The sequence below is a fragment of the Platalea leucorodia genome, assembly GCF_965183815.1.
Source record: "Platalea leucorodia genome assembly, contig: HAP1_HAP1_SCAFFOLD_24, whole genome shotgun sequence".
Classification (NCBI taxonomy): Eukaryota; Metazoa; Chordata; class Aves; order Pelecaniformes; family Threskiornithidae; genus Platalea; species Platalea leucorodia.
The window spans coordinates 288,388-299,133 of NW_028121458.1; the positions used below are offsets into that span (position 1 = coordinate 288,388).

The 10,746-nt window shown below is 53.3% G+C and overlaps 1 pseudogene across 1 annotated transcript; it reads right to left on the reverse strand.

The window, feature by feature from the left end:
• Window positions 1–365: 365 nt before the first annotated feature.
• Window positions 366–1,302, reverse strand: LOC309603157 (olfactory receptor 14A16-like; annotated as a pseudogene). The gene has a single exon. The product of its transcript is annotated as an olfactory receptor 14A16-like (transcript).
• Between the last annotated feature and the right edge of the window lie 9,444 nt (window positions 1,303–10,746).

Below are 10,746 nucleotides of genomic sequence, written 5' to 3' on the forward strand. Positions count from 1 at the left end.
TCCAGAGCATTTGGCTCAGTGGAATGAAATAGTAACATGACCTTTAACTCCTAAAACATTGAGAACACGAGGAGAACAGACAGCTTAAAAGACAAATTCCTTGGATATTATCTTGGAAATACCTTTGGAGGAAGAGCCCGGCCTTCAGGCACTGGACCTGGGAGATCCCATTTTACTGAAGAGCTGCTATCTGACAGGCCACATCTGATACAGTATGGTACAAGGGCCAGACACAATAACATCAAGCCTCAAGATAAGTAGTATAAACCCACAAAATTCTCTATACTTTGGATTATCACAAGAGGAAAAGGCAGACTGGTGGACTAAGATAAACTGTGGGAAATGTGCATAGAAAGGGAGGCAGGTTATTGTCTGTGAGATAGCGCCCATTGGGCCAGTTTAGATAGGGCATCCTTGAGCTCCTTATTCCTCATGCTGTAGATGAGGGGGTTCACGGCTGGAGGCACCACTGAGTACAGAAAAGATACCACCAGATTTAGAACTGGGAAGGAAATGGAGGGGGGGTTTCAGATAGGCAAACACTGCCGTGCTGATAAACAGGGAGACCACAGCCAGGTGAGGGAGGCACGTGGAAAAGGCTTTGTGCCATCCCTGCTCAGAGGGGATCCTCAGCACGGCCCTGAAGATCTGCACATAGGACACCACAAGGAAAACAAAGCAACCAAAGACTAAACAGGCACTAACCAGAAGAAGTCCCACTTCCCTGAGGTAGGCATCTGAGCAGGAGAGCTTGAGGATCTGGGGGATTTCACAGAAGAACTGGTCCAGGACATTGCCTCGGCAGAGGGGTAGGGAAAATATATCAGCCGTGTGCAGCAGAGCATAGAGAAAGCCAGTGCCCCAGGCAGCTGCTGCCATGTGGACACAAGCTGTGCTGCCCAGCAGGGTCCCGTAGTGCAGGGGTCTGCAGATGGCCACGTAACGGTCGTAGGCCATAACAGTGAGAAGACAATATTCTCCTCCAATGAAGAAGAGAAAGAAAAAGAGCTGTGCAGCACATCCCAAGTAGGAGATGGCCCTGGTGTCTCAGAGGGAACTGGCCATGGCTTTGGGCACAGTGGTGGAGATGGAGGCCAGGTCCATGAGGGAGAAGTTGAGGAGAAAGAAGTACATGGGGGTGTGGAGGCAGTGGTCACAGGCTACAGCGGTGATGATGAGGCCATTGCCCAGGAAGGCAGCCAGGTAGATGGCCAGGAAGAGCCAGAAGTGCAAGAGCTGCAGCTCCTGTGTGTCTGCGAATGCCAGGAGAAGGAACTCGTTCATGGAGCTGCCATTGGACATCTGCTGCTTCTGGGCATGGAAACTGCCAAAGGAGAGAAAAGAGAAAAATTCAGAGAATCTTCTCTGAGCCACATTTCATTCATTCTTTGTGAACTACCTAAGGGTGCTTTTCTTTCCTGGGGGGGGCTGTTATGCAGCTCGGAGGCTTCAGCTGTGGTTTGTGCTGGCTGAGTGTGCTGTGCAGAGCCGTGCCCTCTCCCCAGGGGCTCCTGAAGGGTCAGCCCTGCTTTCCAGCAATGACCCATGGAGGCAGCAACAGCCCAGGGTGTTTGGAGGGAGGCTTCCTGGGGAGGAGTTCCCTGTGCTGCACTAGAGCAGAGGGCAAAAAGCCCAGAAGGAGGCTTTCTTCCCCAGAGGAAGGTGGGAGATGAGGTGCAGCAAATATGTACCGTTACACTGTGTTTTAGTATTCAGACAGCTCCATCCACTTGGGAAATGGTCTTGGAAAGGGTCAAATTCCTCCATTGCCCCATTGCCTCAGTGCAAACCTCCATCAGTGCTCCCATGCAGGAGGGCTGCTCTGTCCATCAGCCTGGTGCCCAGCTGCTCTGGGCTTGCACCGCTCTCAGCTGCAGGAGGGCTGCACCCAGAGGTTGCTCTGCAAAAGACACTGGCCTGTCCTGGGAGCAGAGGGGCCCTGTGCCAGGTGCAGAGTTCAAAACACCTCTCCTTCCAGCACAGCTCTGCAGAGCATGATGGACAGGACAAGGATGCAGATTGGCATGGGCAGATCGGGTGCTCTCAGACATCTCCAAGGTCCTACAGGAGAGCTGTGCCCTTCTGGAGGGATGCTCACAGCCCCGCAGGACTCCCTGCCCAGGGCAGTCGCTCTCAGCCCGTTTGCCCTGCAGAGGGAAGCAGCCACGTGTCAGGAGAGATGCTCCTCTCCTGTGCCAGAGCTCTGGCTGCACAGGAGGCAACTCCTGCCCTGGACCACACAGCCTTGAGGGCAGTGGCTGTGCTGGGTGGGAGACGGGAGCAGGGGTCTTGCGCAGAGGCAGGTGTCTGCATTGGAGGGGATGGCAGGGAGCTTCCCAACTTCTCCCTCCCATGGCATTTGGGGTTGGAGGTTCCTAGAGCTCTCTGCCCATGTCGCTGCTGCCTGGAGCTATCCCTGCCGGGAACTGTTGCTCTGCCCTCCAGTTTTTCCCTGTCAGGGATCACAGACCCCATCACCCACTCCTGTCTGCTCAGCTCTGACCTCAAGAAACCTCCCAGTTCCAGGCACTCTCCAGAGGTACTCCCCACTTGCAGGCAGGAAGGAGCAGGTCAGAGAAACCCTGCTGAGGACAGCAAAGGAGATGCTGGTGCTCTCTGGAGGTAGAGGAGTGGATGCAAGCAGTTGCCTTGGCTCCTACCAGACCTCCTGATCTCTCAGGGTGGCAGCTCAGGACTCTCAGGCTCCCCCTCCAAACGCAGCAGTGCCTTTTCCCCTTTGTCTTGAAACAGCAGGAAACTGAAAGCACAGCCTCAGGAAAGCTCTTTAGCTGTAAGGGATCCCCTGCCTTGCTCTTCCTCTGCAAAAGTCCCCTCTGAAATGCCCTGGGCAGCTCTGGCTGCACCCCCTGCCTTCACCCCTTCCCCCTGGTCTAACATGAGCCCCTGGGCTGGGAGGCCTCCTGACAGACCCTGCAGGCTGGAGCCTATGAACGCTTTCGGAGACCCTTCCCGCAACGGCAGCTGCATTGCCCTGCACCAAGAGACTTACCGTGGCAAGGGCTGCAAAGGTTTCTTCCCTTGCAGCTCCCCTCTCTCCTCCCACTCCGGGCTGCCTTTAATCGCACTCTGCCCTACTCCTTTGCCCAGAGCCCTGCTGCACTTGGCAGAGGAGTTGCTCCTTGGCAGAGCTGTCTCTCTGCACTGCTGCCTGCTTACCAGGAGCTCCCTCCACCCCAGGAGCCTGTCTCAGCCCCGGAGGAGGGGACCTGCCCAAGACGTCACTTTCTCTGCCCCCCACCCCACTTGGCGCTCCCTCCAGGTGTCCCTGGGGCTCTCCAGGAACCTGCTTGGGAAGAGACTGAAGGAATCACCGCTGTTGCCTGTCTCACCTCTGCAGAGACGTTTCTTTGCAGCAGTGGCCTTGCTGCTCTCCGAGACACAGTTAGGTTTGCGAATCCCCCTTCCTTGGCCCATCATGAGACAGGACACCTGGAGACTGCCAGGGAGGCATCTCCTTTAGCCATGCTGAGGGAAGGCAATCAGCTGAGTCAGTGGAGGCATCTCATGCTGGATTTGTAGTGCTGGGGCTGGAAGGGACCTCAGCTGCCTCCCATGCCTGCCACAAACCCCCAGGAGGTGGGATTGCCCTTGCTTAAGTCATGGCGTCTGTTAAAAATAGGCACCTGCACTCCTTTTCTATGGTCCCATGATCAGAGATGGAGACCAGGAGTTCACATACAAATGCCTGGTGACATTTGAGGTGCCAGATGTAGTCCACGATAATGGAGCAGTACTTAGAGGCTGGGAAAAATTTGGGGGCATCATCCTGCAGCCTGGTGAGGATGCCAGCTGAAATGATGGCAGACGCCCACATTTAGGACATCACCACCCGTCCCTCCTCAGGCTGTTCAGGGCCGCCCATAGAGGTGTTCAGCTGACCAAATGCAGTTCTGTGCCCGAGGGAGAGAGAAGTCTCTCTCTTTCTGTCCTCCTTTAGCTGTTGACTAGCTCTGCACTGTCTGTAACAAGAGTTGTCTCACACATCCCCATGGAGCCCGACCTAATGCAGGGCAGCTGCTCACGGAATGGCCAAATACAGGCCTGTAGGGCTCTGTGAGACACCAAGGCTCTCCACCAAACCTGCCTGTGGCTGGCAGGGACAGCACAGCACCTGCAGGAAAGCCATGTCCCCTCAGAGCGGGTGCGTGACAGACACCCCAGGCGCATCTCCGATTCCTTCGGTGCTTGTGTGCAAGTGACTGATCCCCACCCCTGCAGTGAGGCCAGCTCTGTCCCATCTCTGTCCGGGAGATGCAAGGCACTGCATGAAGAAGCAGCACATTGCACTGGGGTCTCCACTTGTGGGCCTACGTTCTCCCCTTCTTCTGGTTCTCCTCTCCCCCATCTTTTACTCACTCTCTTGATGATACACTCTTCAAAGAGTCCAATGAATCTAGAGGTCAACAGGTTGGGTGAGCCCTTGTAGGTGAGGATCAGAGGAGAGGCCAGTTTGGGCGACATCGTGGCGGGATATAAAGAACCTGCAATCAAGGGGAGGAGGTGGACAAGCTCTTACTTAAGCAACTCAAGGAAGTCTCCAGATCAGTGACCTGGGGCTCTTTCTGGGGACTTTAATGACCCTGACATTCATTGGAGGGGGAAGACAGCACTGTGAAAACAGACCAATAGGTTTCTGGAGGATGTTGGAGCAATTGCTTAGGAAAGCCACGAGCTGGACCAACATAGACAATGCTCACCTGGATCAGGTCCTTGCAGACCATGAAGAGCTGGTCAGGGACATGAAAACCAGTGTCATCCTTGGCTGTAGTGACCCTGAAATAGGGGGGTGCAGCTCTTGAGCAGCCTGAGGAAGGAGAGGAGCAGAGTGCAGGTGTCAGACCTCAGAGGGGAAGACTTTGGCCTGTTCAGGGGGCTTTTAGTGGGGATCCTGTGGGCAGCAGTGAAGGGCAGCACAACTCAGTACAGCTGGTCTTCAATGACGGAAGCTCCCACAAAGAGCAGGTTTGAGTCCATAGCTGACAAGACCAGCTTGGGTGAAGAGGGAACTCATGAGGAAGTTCCATAGTTAGTAGAAGCAGGGAGGAGGTGGATGCAGACGCTCACTTGAAATGGAACAATTTAGAAATAGGCTTTAGGAAACCCACAGCTTCCCTAGAGATGACCCTTGCCAGGGAGTCCAAGGATAAAACTAAACTAAAACTGAACCAAATATTCTTCCTCATAGGTGGAGAAAGGGCAATGGGGCCATCATGGAGTCCCCCATACCTATGGAATGGGGAACATTCCCAGCCCATAGGCAAATCTCTTCCCTCTCTCTCATGACCTGCATAGTGTTTGTGCTTGAGAAAACCCTCATCGTCATGCACGTGGTGGCAAACCAGCATCCGCACACCCCCAAGGGCTTCTTCTTGGGGCATTTGTCTTCCCTGGAGATCTTCTACAGACCTGCTACCCTGCCCCAGCTGATGGCCAGCTGCGTGACTGGGGACAGCACCATCTCTGCTCATCACGGTGCTAGTATTGTTTCCTGCACCTTTTGCATGCACTGAGTGTTTACTCCCCGTGACCACACCCTACGATCAGTACTGGGCTGTGTGCCACCCCCTGCTCTCTACAAGACTCATGAACCGGCAGGTCTGTCTCCAGAGGGCAGCTGCCCCTTCGCTAGGGGCATTTCTGTCATCTACAGTCATAATTTCAGTTGTGTCCCAGATACAGTTGTGTGGCCCCAGTGGAGCGCACCACTTCTTCTGTGATTTCACCCCATTGCTGGAGCTCTCATGCAGTGGCACTGTGACACTCGTGCTCTTTGCTCTCATAACCTGCTTTTTAGATCCCATCCTCCCCTTCCTGCTCACATGGTCATCCTGTGTGCATCAGAGATGCCTCCCTGGGGCAGCTCTCCCATCCAGCGTGGGCAGGCAGAAAGCCTTCTCCACCTGCTCCTCTCACCTCACTGGTGCCACTGTTTTCTATGACACCCTCGGCCTTGGGGGTGTGATGCCCAGAACAGCCCTCCTGAGACAGTTTGACAAAGCCCTTTTTCTCCACCATCCTCACATCCCTCTTCAATCCCTTCATCTAAGCCTGTGGACTAGAAAGGTTGGGGGGCACTGAGAAAAATGCTCAGGGAAGCTGTGAGCTGCGCAGAGAAACCATTGGAGCTGTGGGCCTGCAGGAAGAAATCACTTCTGGCTCTCTTCTGAGCCAGCCCAGAGGACCTGGACTGGCGTGTGCTGTGTCCTGGGCACTCCCCTGCAAGGGTGGGATATGAAGAAGGCTTTTGGTGTGGGAAGGAGCAGAGAGGTGCTGGTGGAGCTGGCTGGTGGAGCTGGCTGGTGTCATCATGAGACCTCTCTCAAACATCTTGGAAGGGGCAGAGAGATCAGGGAGGTTGCAAGGTCCTCAGAAAAGGCAAATATCAAAGCCATCCTCAAGAAGGGCAAGGAGGACCGGGAGTGTTACAGGTTGGTCAGCTTCACCTCAGCCCCTGGGAAGGTGACAGGGCAAATGCTCTTGCAGCTATCTCCATCACTTGAAGGACAAGAAAAGGATTGCTGAACCCACGTGGGAGGGGAAAGAAGGGCATGCTGTGTACCTGGACTTTTGCAAGTCCTTGCATGTGGTTTCCCATGGCCTCCCTAGAGCAGATTGTTGACATCTGGACTGAAGAAGTGGATGATGCGGTGGGTGGGAAGTTGGCTGGATGATCAGGAACAAATCTGTCAGTGGTACAAAGTCCTCCAAGGAGCCAGATACTAGCAGCATCCCTCAGGGATCAGCAAAATTTCTTAAAAAATCATGAAAAGCTGGAAATTAAGACTTTTTCAGCTATTACATAGATTTCTTTTTCTGAACTCCTTCCAGTACAGACTGGGACCAGTCCCAGTACACACTGGAACCCTCTCAGTACAGACTGACCCCCCTCCAAGCAGAACCTGGGTCCATTTAACCACTCCCAGTAAAGACTGGGCCCTGTCACATTATAAACTGGATCCTGTTAACCCCTCATGGTACAGAATGGACCCTGTCTGAGTCCAAACTGGTTCTCTTTAACCCCTCCCAGTACAGACTGGGCCCTGTCCCAGTACAAACCTGGTCACTTTACCTCTCCCAGTACAGACTGGGCCCCCTCCCAGTACAAAGTGGATCCTTCAAACACCTCCCAGTAGAGAATGGGGCCTCTCCCAGTGCAAACTGGACACATTTAATACCTGCCAGTACAGACTGGGCCCTGTCCGAGTCCAAACTGGTTCCTTTTAACCCCTGCCAGTAGAGACTGAGCCCCCTTCCAGTACAAGCTGGATCCATTTAACGCCTCCCATCACAGACTTTGCCCTGTCCCAGTATAAACTGGATCCCTTGGTCCCCTTCCCAGCACAGACTGGGCCTCATCCCAGAACAAACTGGATCCCTTTAACATTGCCCAGCTCAGACTGGGCCCTGTCCCAGTACAAACTGCATCCTTTTATCCTTTTCCATTACAGACTGGGCACGTCCTAGTACAAAATGGATCCCATGATCCCTTCCCAGTACAGGCTGTGTCCCGTCACAGTCCAGCCTGGATCCCTTTAACTCCTGCCAGTACAGCCTGGGCCCCATCCCAGTACAAACTGGATCCCCTGGCCCCATCCCAGTAGAGATTGGGCCCCGTCCCCATACAAACTGGATCTCTTTAACCTTATAGACTGGGTCTCATCCCTGTACAGAACCCTAACTGCCCCCCAGACCCCTAAGGGCCCCCCTGGACCCCTAAGTGCAACCTTGGCACCCCTAAGTGCGTCCATTGGCCATACCCCTCCCTCCCTTCCCTCCACTATGCCATGCCCCATGTGTCCTCTGGCCCCAGCTGCAGCCCCGCTTCTTGACCTTCACCTTGCTGTGCGCCAGCGCCTTCAGCCCTTGGCTGAGACTCCCCTCACCTCATCCAGCCTTCCTTGGAGGGAAGCCTCTGCCCAGGTCTTCACCAGACCTTGGGTGGGCTCAAGGCTTGTCCTCCTCAGGTAGTGCCAGGTGGCCATTAGATCTTTAGAAGGTCTCAAGCTCAACCTTGGGTGTTGACTGAGAAGACAACCACTCCAATGGAGACATCAGAAATCCTGTGGTAGTTTCAAGGTCAAATCTAAGAGGAAGAAGAGAGGTTGTAGGTGCTGGAGATCATCTAGTCAAAGCCCACCTTGGAGTGGAGACCACCCCTGGAGATAGATACCCAACGCACGAGTGGTGTCCCTCTGGGGTCCATACTGGGACCAGTAGTGTTTAATGTCTTTAGCAAGGACATGAATAGTGCAATCAAGTGAAAGTTTTGAGATGCCACCAAGCTGAGTGGTGCAAGTGACACTCCCGAGGGACAGGATGCCATCCAGAGGGACCTGGACAAGCTTGAGAAGGGGGCCTGTGTGAACCTCATGAGGTTGAAGAAGGCCAAGTGCAAGGTCCTGCTGTCACGTCCTACCTAGGGAGGAGGGGGGAGGAGTGACAAAGATTCGCAAATCCTCTCGGTGTGGATTAAGGTGGGCCAACACTCAAGGTCCATACACAAACACCAGCTTTAATAGAAAGCTTCTATAGAGACAAATATTGAGTACAAATATTCGATACCCGCCAACCCTCACAGTTATATTCACCCCAGCTGTGCGGTTTTACAGAAAATCAAGGTAGGCTATGCAGTACTTGACTTCGATTTAACAACTTTAACAACTTAACCACCTTAGGAAAAGTGAAAAAGAGTGAGAGAGAGAGAGAGAAAGAGAGAGAAAAGAGAATCACCAGTCCTGGATCCAGCATTGGTCCTGCCAACAAGGGTATTCGGTGAGGGAAGAAAAAGAGTGAGGAGAAGTGAAGGTTCTTATAGAGATGTTGATTCTGCGCAGGATGCTCGGTGATAATAATTCCACAAATCACGCACGCACGAGCATGAGCACGAACGTAAACACGAGTACTGGTACACACACGAGCACCACCACACACACAAACTACAGCACATTTATCAGGCTACATGATTAGTATAAACCTGCCTAAATTTACACTTATTGGTTAGTGATTAACATTTCGTACACTATTGGTTTACTGTATTTAAATTAGCCTCGCTTGCTATGTAAATTAGCACGCATGCTCCTTTCAGGTGGGGGGGGGCAAGTCTTTTCGGTCCTGAATTGAGTCGGTGGTCGTGATCTCCCCTCGCCACATTTACCTTTCACCTACTTTCTGCAGTTGTATCTTCTCTGGCCGCTGTCCAGTCTTTGGTGCCAAGAGGTTCACTTTTGTCGGCTTGTTAGCTCTTCTTCAAGGTTAGAGCCGTTAGTTTTCCACAGTTTGTTATCTTTTATCTCCCTCCCAAATTCCTTTCCCAAGGCACAAGTGGTTAGTAGTTTTTGCTAATTGGAAGATTACATCAGCGCCCAGTCAAACCAAGAGGAGCGATACCAGGGCTGTCCTCCAGGCAGTAGGGGTGTGGGGGGGAATAAGACGCTTCACAGACCATGGGGAATGGGGCCGAGGCAAGGCCGCCCTGTCTCCACAGGGCTCCCTCCCTCACCCTCACTCCAGGGTACTGTCCGGTCCTGGGTCCTAGCGACCGTTGCTCTGCATTGTGGTTTTAGCACCAGGCTGTTTGAGACATCTTGTTGTTTTACATTAGCAGTTCTCTACACCTGCCCCTGGCTCAGGGCAATCCCCAGTATCAGTATAGGCTGGGGGATGAAGGGATTGAGAGCAGCCCTGAGGAGAAAGACTTGCGGGGACTGGTAGATGAAAAGCTCGACATGAGCTGGCAATGTGCTCTCGCAGCCCAGAAAGCCAACCGTATCCTGGGCTGCATCAAAAGAAGCGTGGCCAGCAGGGCAAGGGAGGGGATTCTGCCCCTCTACTCTGCTCTGGTGAGACCCCCACCTGGAGCACTGCGTCCAGCTCTGGAGTCCTCACAGAGGAAGGACATGGACCTGTTGGAGCGGGTCCAGAGGAGGCCACACAAATGATCCAAGGGATGGAACACCTCTGCTATGAGGAAAGGCTGAAAGAGCTGGGGGTGTTCAGCCTGGAGAAGAGAAGGCTGCTGTAGGAGGGTAGATTTAGATTGAACACAAGGAAAAATTTTTCACAATGAGGGGAGTGAAACACTTGAATGGTTTTCCCAGAGTAGTGGTAGATGATCCATCCTTGGAAACATTCAAGGACAGGCTAGATGGGGCTCTGAGCAACCTGATCTAGTTGTAGAAGTCCCTGCCCATTGCAGGGGGGTTTAACTAGATGACCTTTAAAGGTCCCTTCCCACCCAAACCATTCTATGATTCTACGATTCTATGATTCTATGAATGCTATGACCAGGATTAGAGGGGGCCCTGCCTCCAGCCAGATGGAAGAAAGGGAAAACCGGGTTTACTGGACTGTGTGGATTCGATGGCCTGGCACAGGAGACCAGCAGGAGTATAAGGCTCTAATGGACACCAGTACACAGTGTACCCTCATGCCATCAAGCTAGAAAGGGGCAGAACCCATCTGTGTTTCGGGAGTGACAGGGGCATGACCATGGGACTGTAGGAAAGGAGTGCAGGTGCCTATTTTTAACAGATGCCATGACAGAAGCAAGAGGATTCCCACCTCCTGGGGGTTTGTGGCAGGCATGGGAGGCAGCTGAGGTCCCTTCCAGCCCCAGCACTACAAATCCAGCATGAGATGCCTCCACTGACTCAGCTGATTGCCTTCCCTCAGCATGGCTAAAGGAGATGCCTCCCTGGCAGTGTCTGGGTGTCCTGTCTCATGATG